This window comes from Canis lupus, chromosome 1 (assembly GCF_011100685.1).
Source record: "Canis lupus familiaris isolate Mischka breed German Shepherd chromosome 1, alternate assembly UU_Cfam_GSD_1.0, whole genome shotgun sequence".
NCBI lineage: Eukaryota > Metazoa > Chordata > Mammalia > Carnivora > Canidae > Canis > Canis lupus.
In genome coordinates this window covers 29864684-29877039 of record NC_049222.1, presented here as the reverse complement: position 1 = coordinate 29877039, position 12356 = coordinate 29864684, and the positions used below count along the sequence as shown (strand labels likewise).

Here is a 12356-nt window from a genome sequence, read left to right as displayed (position 1 = left end):
TTATCCATTTGTTGTTTCTATGCACTAAGACTATGGAATTATTTTCTAATTCATATCTAATCTTTAAAATGGTGCTACTCTATGAGATACTTACATCGTTTTGGTGCTAAATGTGTTGGTGTTGATGAATTTGATGGGAGCATATGGAATCCAGATGGTATTGACCCAAAGGAACTGGAAGACTTCAAATTGCAACATGGATCAATCCTGGGCTTCCCCAAGGCAAAGCCCTATGAAGGGAGCATCTTGGAAGCTGATTGTGACATCCTGATCCCCGCTGCCAGCGAGAAGCAGCTGACCAAGTCCAACGCACCCAGAGTCAAAGCCAAGATCATTGCTGAGGGTGCCAATGGACCAACAACCCCAGAGGCTGATAAGATCTTCCTGGAGAGGAACATCATGGTGATTCCAGACCTCTACTTGAATGGAAGGAGTGAGCTGGAGGAGTGACAGTGTCTTACTTTGAGTGGCTGAAGAATCTGAATCACGTCAGCTATGGCCGTTTGATCTTCAAATATGAAAGGGATTCTAACTACCACTTGCTCGTATCTGTTCAAGAGAGCTTGGAAAGGAAATTTGGAAAGCATGGTGGAACTATTCCCGTTGTGCCCACAGCAGAATTCCAAGACAGGATATCGGGCGCCTCCAAGAAGGACCTCGTGCACTCTGGCCTAGCTTACACCATGGAGCGCTCCGCCCGGCAAATCATGCGCACGGCCATGAAGTACAACCTGGGCTTGGATCTGAGAACGGCCGCCTACGTCAACGCCATTGAGAAGGTCTTCAAGGTCTACAATGAAGCTGGGGTGACCTTCACATAGACACCTGGCTGACCTCTTCACCGCCCTCTTCCCCCCTTCATCTGCAGACCCTTCACAAGTTTACATGTAGCCACAGAAATCTCTCGCGCGTGCTCTCTCGACTTACTAGATAAATGGACATCACGCTCAAGACATCAGTCCAAATCCGCCCCTTTGAGAAAAAGAAATTAAGGTTAGGGGATCATGTACCGGCCGACGAATATGGAACTAGAAACGACCTGTGCCACAGAGCCATTTGGGTATTTTTGCCTTTAAATGGAAGGTCTCTTCCCTCCAGCTGTGCTGCCTTGCTCCTCGCCTGCTCTGGGAAGGTGGGACCCCCAGGGCAGATCCTGGGGCCGGGAATGCACCTGTTGCCCAGCAGCAGCCAGTGGCTCACTGCCTCGGCTCTGGACGAGTCTGAGACCTGTGGTAGCTCTGACGCCTCTGAGCAGCAGGTGTGGGGCATTTTCAGAGGGTGGCATGGTCCTCAAGTGACTTACTGGTATTTTACATCAGCAAAATAACTCAGTTTTACAGATTGCAACAAAGATAAAAGCGGTTTCTCTTTATGCATTTTATTCTCTTAGAATAAAATAAGTACATGCTGCTGTAATAAAATTGCCTTTAATCACTTACCAAGCCTAACCTTGACTCAAGCAGTGAATGCCTATAAACATAATAAATGAAAAGAAGCTAGTATTTTTATAATATAAAACAGTATCATTTATAGCTTATCAGTCATGTATTGTTGTCCAGCAAAAAAATAAGTCCAATGGAGAATTAAGTTATCTTCACACCTGCCAATGGTGGAGGCTATTTTTTGACTGTCAGAATTTACTAACTGCAGTTACGACATAGAGTCCAAAGAGTGCAGTAACCTCCTTATCGTGGTAATTAATTGTTCTCTTCCGAAGATCTGTGTTGTCTAATTGAACAATAATTCAAGTAGAGCGTCCCAGAAAAAACCACTTGGACTCCCGCTCTGGAGTCTAGCTGGCGGCTCCGAGCCCTGCCAGGGGCCCCGACTCGGCCTGCCTCGGCGTCCCCTGAGAGGCCTGAATTCTGCTCGCAGCTTCATTACCACTGGGCTGGAAACATCCTTGGGTTGAGTGTTTTGTTTGGGAGTTATTTCACGAGGGCCTTTTAAACAGTGGTGTCCCAATGAAGTACTAGATATTATTTATGTAAGAATGAGCTTTTTTTTTTTTTTTAAACAATATCCTTTCAAAATTTCTAACTACTTTGTAACTGCATGACTTAACCTGGTGATAAAAGCAGTTATTAAAAGTCTACCTTTTCCAAAAAAAAAAAAATAATAATAAAATAAAATAAAATGGTGCTAAAAATAATGTAATCTTTAAAAATGGTCCTTTTATGGTCTCTGTTTCAGTTATACCACCCAGGTTACCTAATACTATTCCAAGCTGTTTGGGGAGGGGAAAAAAACGATTTTCTGTTGAGCATGAGGATTGAGGGGTCTTTAACATAAAGATGGTGGTCAAAACCATTGGAATGGGTGGGAGCCCTGAGAAGCATGTGGTGTGAAGAGAGAGTCCCCAGTGAGAGACAAACCAAGAGTTAATTTCTATATTACACAAGGAGTTCTTGGGAATTACTAAGAAGGTAGTAAATTTTAAGATTCAAATAAATTAATTGACCAAAAAATATGTTTTAAATACAACTTCTATGAGTAAGTTAACCAGGGAGAAATATTTCCCTTCACTTAAAAAGTACAGATTAAAATGAGGTGCTATTTTATTCTATTAGTGGGGGAAAATGTAAATACTAGTGAGATTTTGGTGAAACTAGTATACTCACTTATTTGGGAACAATGTCTTAACTGCTATTTTAACTAATATATAAGTACATATATTTCATAAAAATACATATCCTTTTCAGAACTCAATCTATTCTATGAAAATTATAAAAAATAAATCCTTAAAAGCATACATTAGAAAGGGGAAAAGCAAAAATAAGAAATGATTGAAATAGACAAGTTAACTGCTCTCTAAAAGGCCTGTGCTAATCATAGACACCACTGCCACATGTGAATAGGGTACATGGTTTTATATTTAAATTTAAGTGATTGCCTAATCTTATCCTTTGTGCATTCCTTTGGGTACTGTTTATTTTTCTGTTGACTGTATCCTTTGCCATGAATTATATATTTATTTTATAGTTTATCTCTTATCCTGCACATGTTTAAAATGTTTATAAAGTCAAATTTATTCATCTTTAACTTCCATCTTTAAGAAACTCCCTAGAAGATATGAACTTATGCCCACATTTTCTATATTATTTGAGGGTCATTGTTTATTTCATCTCTATGTTTAATTCTTTTTTTCCCCCTCTAGATTTTTTTTTTGTATAAGGAGTAAGCTGCCATAGTAAATTACCATGAACTTGAGTGGCTTGAAGCAATCAATGGAAATATAAACCCTCACTGTTCAGAGGTAGGTCCAGATTATACTGGAAAGCTTTAGGGGGATCCTTCTTTGCCTATTCCTAGCCACTGGTGGTAATTGGCAACCCTCAGTTTTCCTTGAGTTTTCGCTATAGTGTTCCAGCTGCGGCCTCTTGTCACGTGGCATTCTGTCCTGTCTCTCTCTGTGTCCAAATCTTTGTCTCTAAAGACAATGGTCATTTCCAAATAAGATCACATTCATAGGTACCAGGGGTTAGGGCTTTATATCTTCTCGGTGGACACAATTCAACTCATATTTTCCGTGACAAATCAGCTTACGCAGTACTTCTAAGTCATCTAACTTCTTTGCTGATTTCAAATGTCACATTTATGTCTTGTGCCAAATTAAGACTTCTGGGACTGTTTCATTTTGTCTTGTATTTATATCCTATTATCTATCTACCTTTCTTTATTCCTTTCTTTTTTAAAGATTTGATATTTTAAAGTAATCTCTACACCCAGCGTGGGGCTTGAACTTAAAATCCTGAGATCAGCAGTTACATGCTTTACTGATGGTGCCAGCCCGGTAGCCCTGCATCCTACTGTTTTAAATGTTAGAGCTTTATACTGGCATATTTGAGCTTTCGAGGCCCTCCTTAATACTTGACGTCAATGCTTACCGCTCATGTTTCTTCTCAACAATTGTTCTTTGAGGTGAACTAGAAGAATGTTTGCCAAGTTTCCCCCCCAACCCCCCAAATTTTCCAGTCTTTTGGGAGTTGTGTTGGTGTTGCATTTACTTTGTACAATGTTTAGGAATACCTTACATTTTACGAAGTTGAAAGTTCTTCTGCAAGAATGGGGAATATTTCTCCCATTCTTAAGACTCTCTCAAGTCTTACATCCCTTATGGAAGTGTTATACTTCAGGGTGTAGGGCATCTCTTACTAAGTTTACTCCTCAATATTTGATGTTATAGTTTCTAAATGACTGTAAAAAAACAAGAACTTTTTGTTACAGATTATTTTTGGTACAGTCACAATCTATACTTTTATTTTTTGAGTTTTCAGTTGAATACTCAACTGGTATATTGGTTGTGCCAATATACAACTATATCATCTATAAATAATAGATGCTTGTTGCTAATATTATACTTCATATTTTATTCCCTTGTCTTCAAACTTTGATGAATTGGCATGGTCTATTTCCCTAGAGCAATACCTACTAAATCTTAGAGGAAAAGCTGGTGACTGTGAGTAAATCATTTAGCCTTATGGGAGTTGAATTAAATTCTCTCCACCTTTGGCTCCAAGAGTAATTTCCACTTACGTCAACCAGTAAGGAGATCCTCATCCTGACACCATTCTTAAATTAATTTTTCTCCTAAATTGTTACTGGTTTTACCCAATTCTCATTGCATCATTTCATGCCAAGTTAAATTGTCTAAGATTATTGTGTCACATTAAGATACTTTTTATACCCGAGAAGAATATGAAAGGATGACTTAGATCATAAATTCCAGTTTTGTGGGGTGATTAGTTAGCTTCATTTATGAGGTGAGATACTTGATCTGAATTTTCTCCTCTGACTCTGTATTCTGGACTCTTGGCCACTTTCTACTAGAGCTACTAATGGAAAATAAAAGGAGGGAAGGAATGAACAAAAGAACAAATGTATAATTACTGAACTGTTTTCAAAAATACTCCACCTCATTTCATTTTCCAGCACCTTGTGGAGAGGAGGAACTGCTGTTCCCCACTTAAGATGAGAAAGCATGACAGCACAGTTAGTGACAACCCCAACCCGCCCCTCCCCTGGTGCCTGGTGGGATAAAGATTCTGCTTCCCATGCTTTTCCCAGGAAATCTCAACTGCTTGCTAGTGGTGGTTTGCATGCTTGGTGGTAGATCTTAGAGTAGGAAATATTTTCTGGGATGCTTAAGCTGTGTTAAGAGACAATAAAAACATTCCTTAAAAACTAAAAGGGTGGAGGTGAGCAATTAAGTAGCTAGGAGAAAGGAAACCCAGAAACAAATCTGATGAATTATGTATACCAACGAAGAGATGGTAAAAGGCTGGCTGGCTTGCACTAAGTTCCCTCACTGTGCCAGGTACTGCTGAGTGCTTCACTTGTGCAGCCTCATGGCTAAAATCCCATATAACCCATATTTATAAGTGAAGAAACTAAGACTTAGAAAGAATTACTTCTGTCACATAGCTACCCCATGCAAAGCCATTTTTTCAGAATGAGAGTGAGTATGAGTTTGCCAGACTAGAAGCTCCGGGAAGGAGAAGCAATCTATAGAGCACCATTGAGTAGCTAGGAAGAGGCCAAGGAAGGCATGTTATACACAATGGGTGGAGTGAAGTGTGTGGGGGCCCAAGCAAAAGGTGTCCCCAAAACCTACCCGTCCTGGGTTAGAAATTATGGCTGGAGAAGAGTGCTCTATATTCAAATCTCAAAGATGGATCAGTTTTGAATGATGATGTCTAAAAAATGTCTTCTTTCACCTAATTAGAGCCAAGCACGCACCCATAGCCCCTAGTCTCAAATATGTGAGGCTAATGGTTGATTAAGAGCAGGGGCTCTGACATCAGACCCTTGAGTCAGGACTCCAGCTCTGCTACTCACCCAAGTGGTTGGAGCAAGTCACTTGCTTTCTCTACCTTGGTTTACTGTGAAGCGATAGTATTGAGCACACACTTGTGGTACTTGCAAGGGCTATATGCCAGCACTTCATGAAGATCAGCTCCCAAAGTGTGGGAAGGAAACAACAATTAAATCACCAAATTCTTAATTATAAACAAACTGACAAGTATAACGAAGAAAAAGCACAGAGTGCAGCTGCAGCATAACAAGGGGACTTAACTGAGATTGGAAGTCAGCCTCTTCAGTGACATTTAAGCATAAATTGGGTGGTGAATAAATTGGGTGCAGGGAGAGCATTTGGGAAGAAATTTCTAAACCTAAGGAACAATAAATGTAGGATCCTGAGCTGCAAATTTTATTATTTTTTCATATTTTAACATACATAAGAATATTATTTTCATTTGGCTTCTTTCCCATTTCAACATGTCCTCTCATCCTCACAGCTGAGCGGTGCCATCAAGCGGAATCAGGACTCTCCCCAGGAAGTGTTGCCACTTAGGGGCAAAAGATAAATGTCAGTGTCACACTGACCCAGACAAGGAACAACCAGACAGGGGGTCAGAGCTCTCCCATCTTATGTTCCCTATCCCTACTTCAATGCTGACATTTCATTATCACTCTCATTTCAAATGTTCTGTGCTTAACCTTCCAGTGGCTTCACCTTCTCTCAGAAAGCATCCAGAATCCTTGCCATGGCTTTTGAGGCCTTTGGCCGGCTTGCTGGGTGCTCCTGCCCTCCTTGCCAATGCTCTACCCCTTCCTCCTTCCCCTCCGACCCCAGGGCCTCTTACTCTTTCATCTGGACTTCGCTGTTCTCCCTCTTATTGTTCCTCTCATTCCTTCCACCGTGTCTGCGTGACTCCCTGCCTCGGGAGCTCAGGTGTCTGTTCACACAGCACCTGCTTATCCAGGCCTTCCCTCCCCCATCACCTGCAAAGGCATCTGCGGGGCCTTCTTGCACCCTGCACCCTGCTCTGTCTCTCCACCATTGATTGTATCTATTCACTGCCTGCCTCCCACACGTGTTAGAATGTCAGCTCTGTGAACCAGAACTTGTCTAACCCACCGTATATTTCTAGAATTTAGGACAGTGCCTAAATTTTCAATTTAGAGCAAGTTTTCAATAATACTTGCTGACTTGATAAATTGTCTATGCAACCACTCCTATTTGGTTTATCATTATGCCCATGTCAATATTATTTTTTTTACAGCACTGTGTGTGGAGGGGGGGAGGTATGTGTATAGAGGAAGAGAGAATATATCTGCTTCTGATAGTCCAGAAAATTTGAAAACGTGTACAGAATTGCAGAAATTCTTGCAAACCAGAACTGATGGAATCAACCAAATGCATGGAATAAATGGAATAAAGGTGTGGGATTATAATCAGATAATAAAATTAGACAAGCTGCCAAAAAAACCCAAACCCAGCTCTTTTATGTTGGAAGGATATTAGCCTCCCTGTCCTGTCACAGCTTGCCAAATTCAGTGAACTGGTTTCACCTCAATGATTCCACCCGAGTTATGTCATCTATAGAACTGTTTGTTCCCATCATTTCCACAGAGCTCATGCAGGACTAGCATGGAAAAAGGTCTGACTCCCTCCCTCTTAGGGCCTGAGGCAATCCTCTTTCTATACAGCAGGATTCTTGCTTGACTCCTGCCAGAATGTTCGGGAAATATCGTGGCCACTGCCCAACTCACCAAACCTGGAAAGAGGACTAATATTTATCATGGGTCTGCTACAGGCAGATGTTTGGCAAATGTCTCTTACTGGCCCTCCTTGCTCTCTGGTGAGGCAGCTATTATACATCTTTTCCAAGTGAGGAGCCAAGGGCACAGGAAAGCAGTTGTTTTTTGGTAAACTAGAAACCAGGGCTATATCTTGGGAATGCAACATAGTAGGAACTCAGAATGTACCTAAAACATGGAAAATGAGGAACGCCTGGGTGGCTCAGTCAGCTAAGCATCCAGCTCTTGGTTTTGGCTCTGGTCAGGATCTCAGGGTCCTGGGATGAAGTGTAGGGCGTTGTGCTCAGCAGGTGCTCAGCAGGGAGCCTGCTTGAGGATTCTCTCCCCTGTGCCCTCTGCCCCTCCCCCGGTGCTCTCACTCTCTCTCAAAACTCAAATAATGTAAAAAATCATGGCTGGAGGATAGCAGGGCTGGACCTTCTGGAGCAAGGGGTGTTGGTGGTGGTGGTGGATGGGGTTGCCCCAGAGCCTGGGAAAAGGTGCACGTCATAGGCTAAGGAGTCAGCCAAGCGCTGGGACATGGGAACCTAGGGCCTCTGCTGGAGTCGCGTTTGGCTGGCAGAAGGACACAGGTGGGGAGAAGGTAAGCACCCTCTGCAGGATTAAGGTGGAGTCCCTACACTGGGGAATATGGGATTTTAGAAAATAGAAATGTAATTGACATAACATTCTATTAGTCTCAGGTATGCAATAGAATAGTTTGATGTCTGTATATATTATGTAATAAACACCACAATAAGTCTAGTTAATGTTCACCGCCACACAGTTACAATTTTTTTTTCTTGTGATGAGAACTTTTTTTTTCTTTTTTTAAATTTTTTTTATTTATTTATGATAGTCACACACAGAGAGAGAGAGAGAGGCAGAGACACAGGCAGAGAGAGAAGCAGGCTCCATGCACCGGGAGCCCGACGTGGGATTCGATCCCGGGTCTCCAGGATCGCGCCCTGGGCCAAAGGCAGGCGCCAAACCGCTGCGCCACCCAGGGATCCCGTGATGAGAACTTTTAAGAGCTGTTCTCTCAGCAGCATTCACTTACACAGAACAGTCTCATTAACTCTACTCACCTTGCTGTACCATTACATCCCTCGGACTTACTTCTCTTATAACTTGAAGTTTGTACATTTTGTATATGGGATGTTTAAATGGGTTCAGGTAAGAATCCAGAGATCCCAGAAATCAAATGAACTTAGCCTGTGCTCTAGGTTTGCCTAAGTATTTGGAGGGGAAAAAATGACATCCTTTGGGCCTTTGAGTACCCGGATGGGAAACCCATCACAAGTGGATAAAGCGGAGAGAGATCTACTTTGAGGGATTCGAACTCAAGCTTTATCTAAAGTGCAGGCTTGGGGCACCTGGGTGGCTCAGCGGTTGAGCATCTGCCTTTGGCTCAGGGCATAATCCCGGCGTCCTGGAATCGAGTCCCACATCGAGCTTCCTGCACGGAGCCTGCTTCTCCCTCTGCCTGTGTCTCTGCTTCTCTGTGTCTTTCATGAATAAATAAATAAAATCTTTTAAAAAATAAAATAAAGTGCAGGCTCTTCCCATTTGTCTTCGAATATACATGATGCTTTAACTTTGATAACCAGGCAGCTTCCTCCAGAAATAGCCTTCAGTGAGGCTGGAGATACACTCTCATACAAACAAGTTACTTAGGGTGGTTACTTGTGATGCTACAGTAAGATAAGACCAAAAAGTCATTACTTTAAAATGTAAATGGTACTTTCCTTACTCTGAGGTTCATGAGGATTTTTCAATTTTATGTAGAAACTCAGTGTACCCCTCGTTGAATGGATATTACACCTAAGCAGTTGTGCGACCATATTTTATCTTGTTCATGATAATAAATGAATACTAATTCCTTTCTGCCCTTCAACTCCTAGAAAGCAAAACAATAAGAGGGGATTTCCAAACTGCACATGATTGCCTAAGTCAGCATCTTCTCTGAGAATCATGAAAAAACAATGAGAATTAAAATTAAAAAGCTTTATCCATGGATCAGAAAAAAACAATCTAAATTGCAGAATTCTTAAAGAAAAAAATAAGGAAAATATCCCACTTCAGAGCAAAAAGATGGAGCCTCTGGGATGCATTTCAGAGTAATTTCCTAGTGTAAATACTTGTACTGGTATAAAACAAAGAATGAAACAAAACTGTACTTCAATAATAATTTTTTTAAGCAGGAAAAGCTTTTATGTGCATAAATGTCCACGGACACCTTATAACCCTATTCAAATATTAGGATTTTTGTTACTGAAGTTTTTGGTTCTTTCAAAAAAAAAGTAAAACAAATGAAATAAACATCTGACTCCTGGAATTCTTATAAAAATAAACAACAAATTAAACAGAAGATAGTAGGAAGGAATTTTAAAAGGCAAAAGAAGATATAAATGAAACATGAATTTTTTTTAAAGTAGGAGGTACAACCCACTACAAAATCTGATCCTTAAAAAAATTTTAAAGATAAATAACTGACTTAACTAATAAAATTTTAGAAAAGGGAGAAACTGTCATTACTCAAAATAGGAAATTATTTTTAAAAATCACAGAAACAAAAGAAATAAAATATGTATATCATTAGGGAATAATTTGTGTAACTATATGCAAATAAACTTAAAAGCATGAATGAAATGGGTATTCTTCTAAAGAAAATACAGTCTGTAGAAACTAAACCTAAAATAGAATATCTGAACAGACTAAGAGAATTCTAATTAGAAAATTACCAAAGGAATGCACCCCACCCCCGCACCATGTGCCCTGTTCCCCAACCTAGAGAAGTACTCAGATGATTGATCAGGAAAATCTCTCCAACCCTCAAGGAACAGCCACAATCACAGGTCACACAGATTACCCAGTCCAACTGGAGAGTTGGCAGTGGTACCACATGGTGTTGTAAAGCTCGAGTTGTCTGTGTGTGTCTGAATGAACCACAGTAACCTCATAGATCATCAGGACTCCTACCCTAGACCATAAAAGCAGAGAAGCTTCTTCATGTCCTTTTAGCTTAAATCTTGTAAACTTCTGCCAGCTGCCCATACACATTCCTTTTCACCGATTCACTAGCTATGCATTAAGGGCTTACCAGGTGCCTAGCACTCTCCATAGTATAACAGTGAACAACACATACAATGTCAGGAGGGGACTCGTAGAGTTTATATTCTAGTGGGGGAGATAGACAACAAGAATAAAATAGTTTACCAAATGATAAATGTTATGGAGACAAATTAAGCAGACAAAAAGATGCGGACAGATGGTGAAGGGCAAAGTGCAGCCATGTTGGGTGGTCATGGGAGAATTCACTGGTAAGGTAATATCGAGTAGACAGATAAAGGAGGTGAGGGTGATTCTGGATATCTCATAAAGAGCATTCAAGCAAGTGAGTAAAAGACTTTAGCATGGGGATGAGCCTGGCATGCCTGAAAAACAGCGAAGAAAGGCCAGTAGGGCCAGAGCACTGTGGATTAGGGGAAATGTAAGAGGTGAATTTAGAGGTAATGGGGCCAGAGTACCTACAGCCTTGTGGGTGAGTATAAACATATTGACTTTTATTTTGAAAGAGACGTGAGAACATTAGAAGGTTCTATGCAAAGGCTATGAGCTAACATTTTAAAGAAACACTCCTGCTGATGCAGAAGACAGTGGGAGAGGTGGGGAGAATGGACAGGAGGCTCCAACCACAATCCAGGAAAGACATGGTAGAGGTCAGGACCCAAGTGGTTGCAGTGGAGGGGGTGGCAACTGGGTGGATTCTGGCTTTGCCATGAAAATCTTTCCAGAGTTGAAACAATGTTCAAGCACATGCTAGTGGATGGACATAATGATTGGTTATATCCAGTAGGGCTTTCAGGGTCAGCAAAAGACCTTGGTCAAGAACAGTTGAAACAAAATCAGAAAAAAAAAAAAAAAAAAAACCAAAAAAACAAAATCAGTATCATCTTTTATCAGAGCAATAGGAGTGAAGAACAGAAAGTTACCCTAAGGAAGCCCTAAGTCTTATGAATGGAGATTTAAAATAATGTATTAGTGTTCATGGCCCCAAAATTAATCAAAATTAAACTGGATCAGATTGGTCATTGTGTTTATTGCATGTATTTGAACAATGAAGTTCCTTTTTTTCTGAATTCACATCCATAAACTATTGTGAAATGCATGCCAATTATTTCTAGAATGCAGAACTGCTTAAAGGTCATGAGTATTATTCAGAGTTATTGAGGTCCCAGCACATAAGAAAGAACAAATAGTTTCCCAGTTATTGGTACTACAAATATGTAGTTCTCTCTAGGTCTGAGGAGAAGAGTGGATTTCAAATCAACATTCATAATTAACTTTAGAAAGAGGACCTGCTGCTTACCAAATCATAGAATGAGGGAAAGAACCTGGCTAAGAAATGATGCAGGCCCCATTAGGACTGGCTCTGCCCTCTTGTTCATCACTGCATGCCTAACACAGTGCGTGGGATACAGCATATGCTCAGTAAACATTCACTTGAGTGAATCAACAATTAGAGAAATGAATGGCCAAATTTTCATTGACATCATTCTATCCCTTTTTGGAATACATATTATAAGTGAAGAATAACACATAGTGATTTTATAATGGACCCCTTAGGTCAGCCAGACCTGACTTAACCCCTTGCTTTGTCACTACATGCTATAGAGCTGGCTAGGTTCCTTGAGCTTGTGTCTTGTTTTCTTCATCTATAATATCAAGATAATAATACTGACCGCCAGGGCTTGTTGTGAGGATTAACT

The 12356-nt window shown here is 40.7% G+C and overlaps 1 pseudogene; it reads left to right on the top strand.

Moving 5' to 3' along the window:
- The first annotated feature begins 60 nt into the window (after positions 1 to 60).
- Positions 61 to 1448, top strand: LOC102155014 (annotated as a pseudogene).
- Positions 1449 to 12356: the final 10908 nt, after the last annotated feature.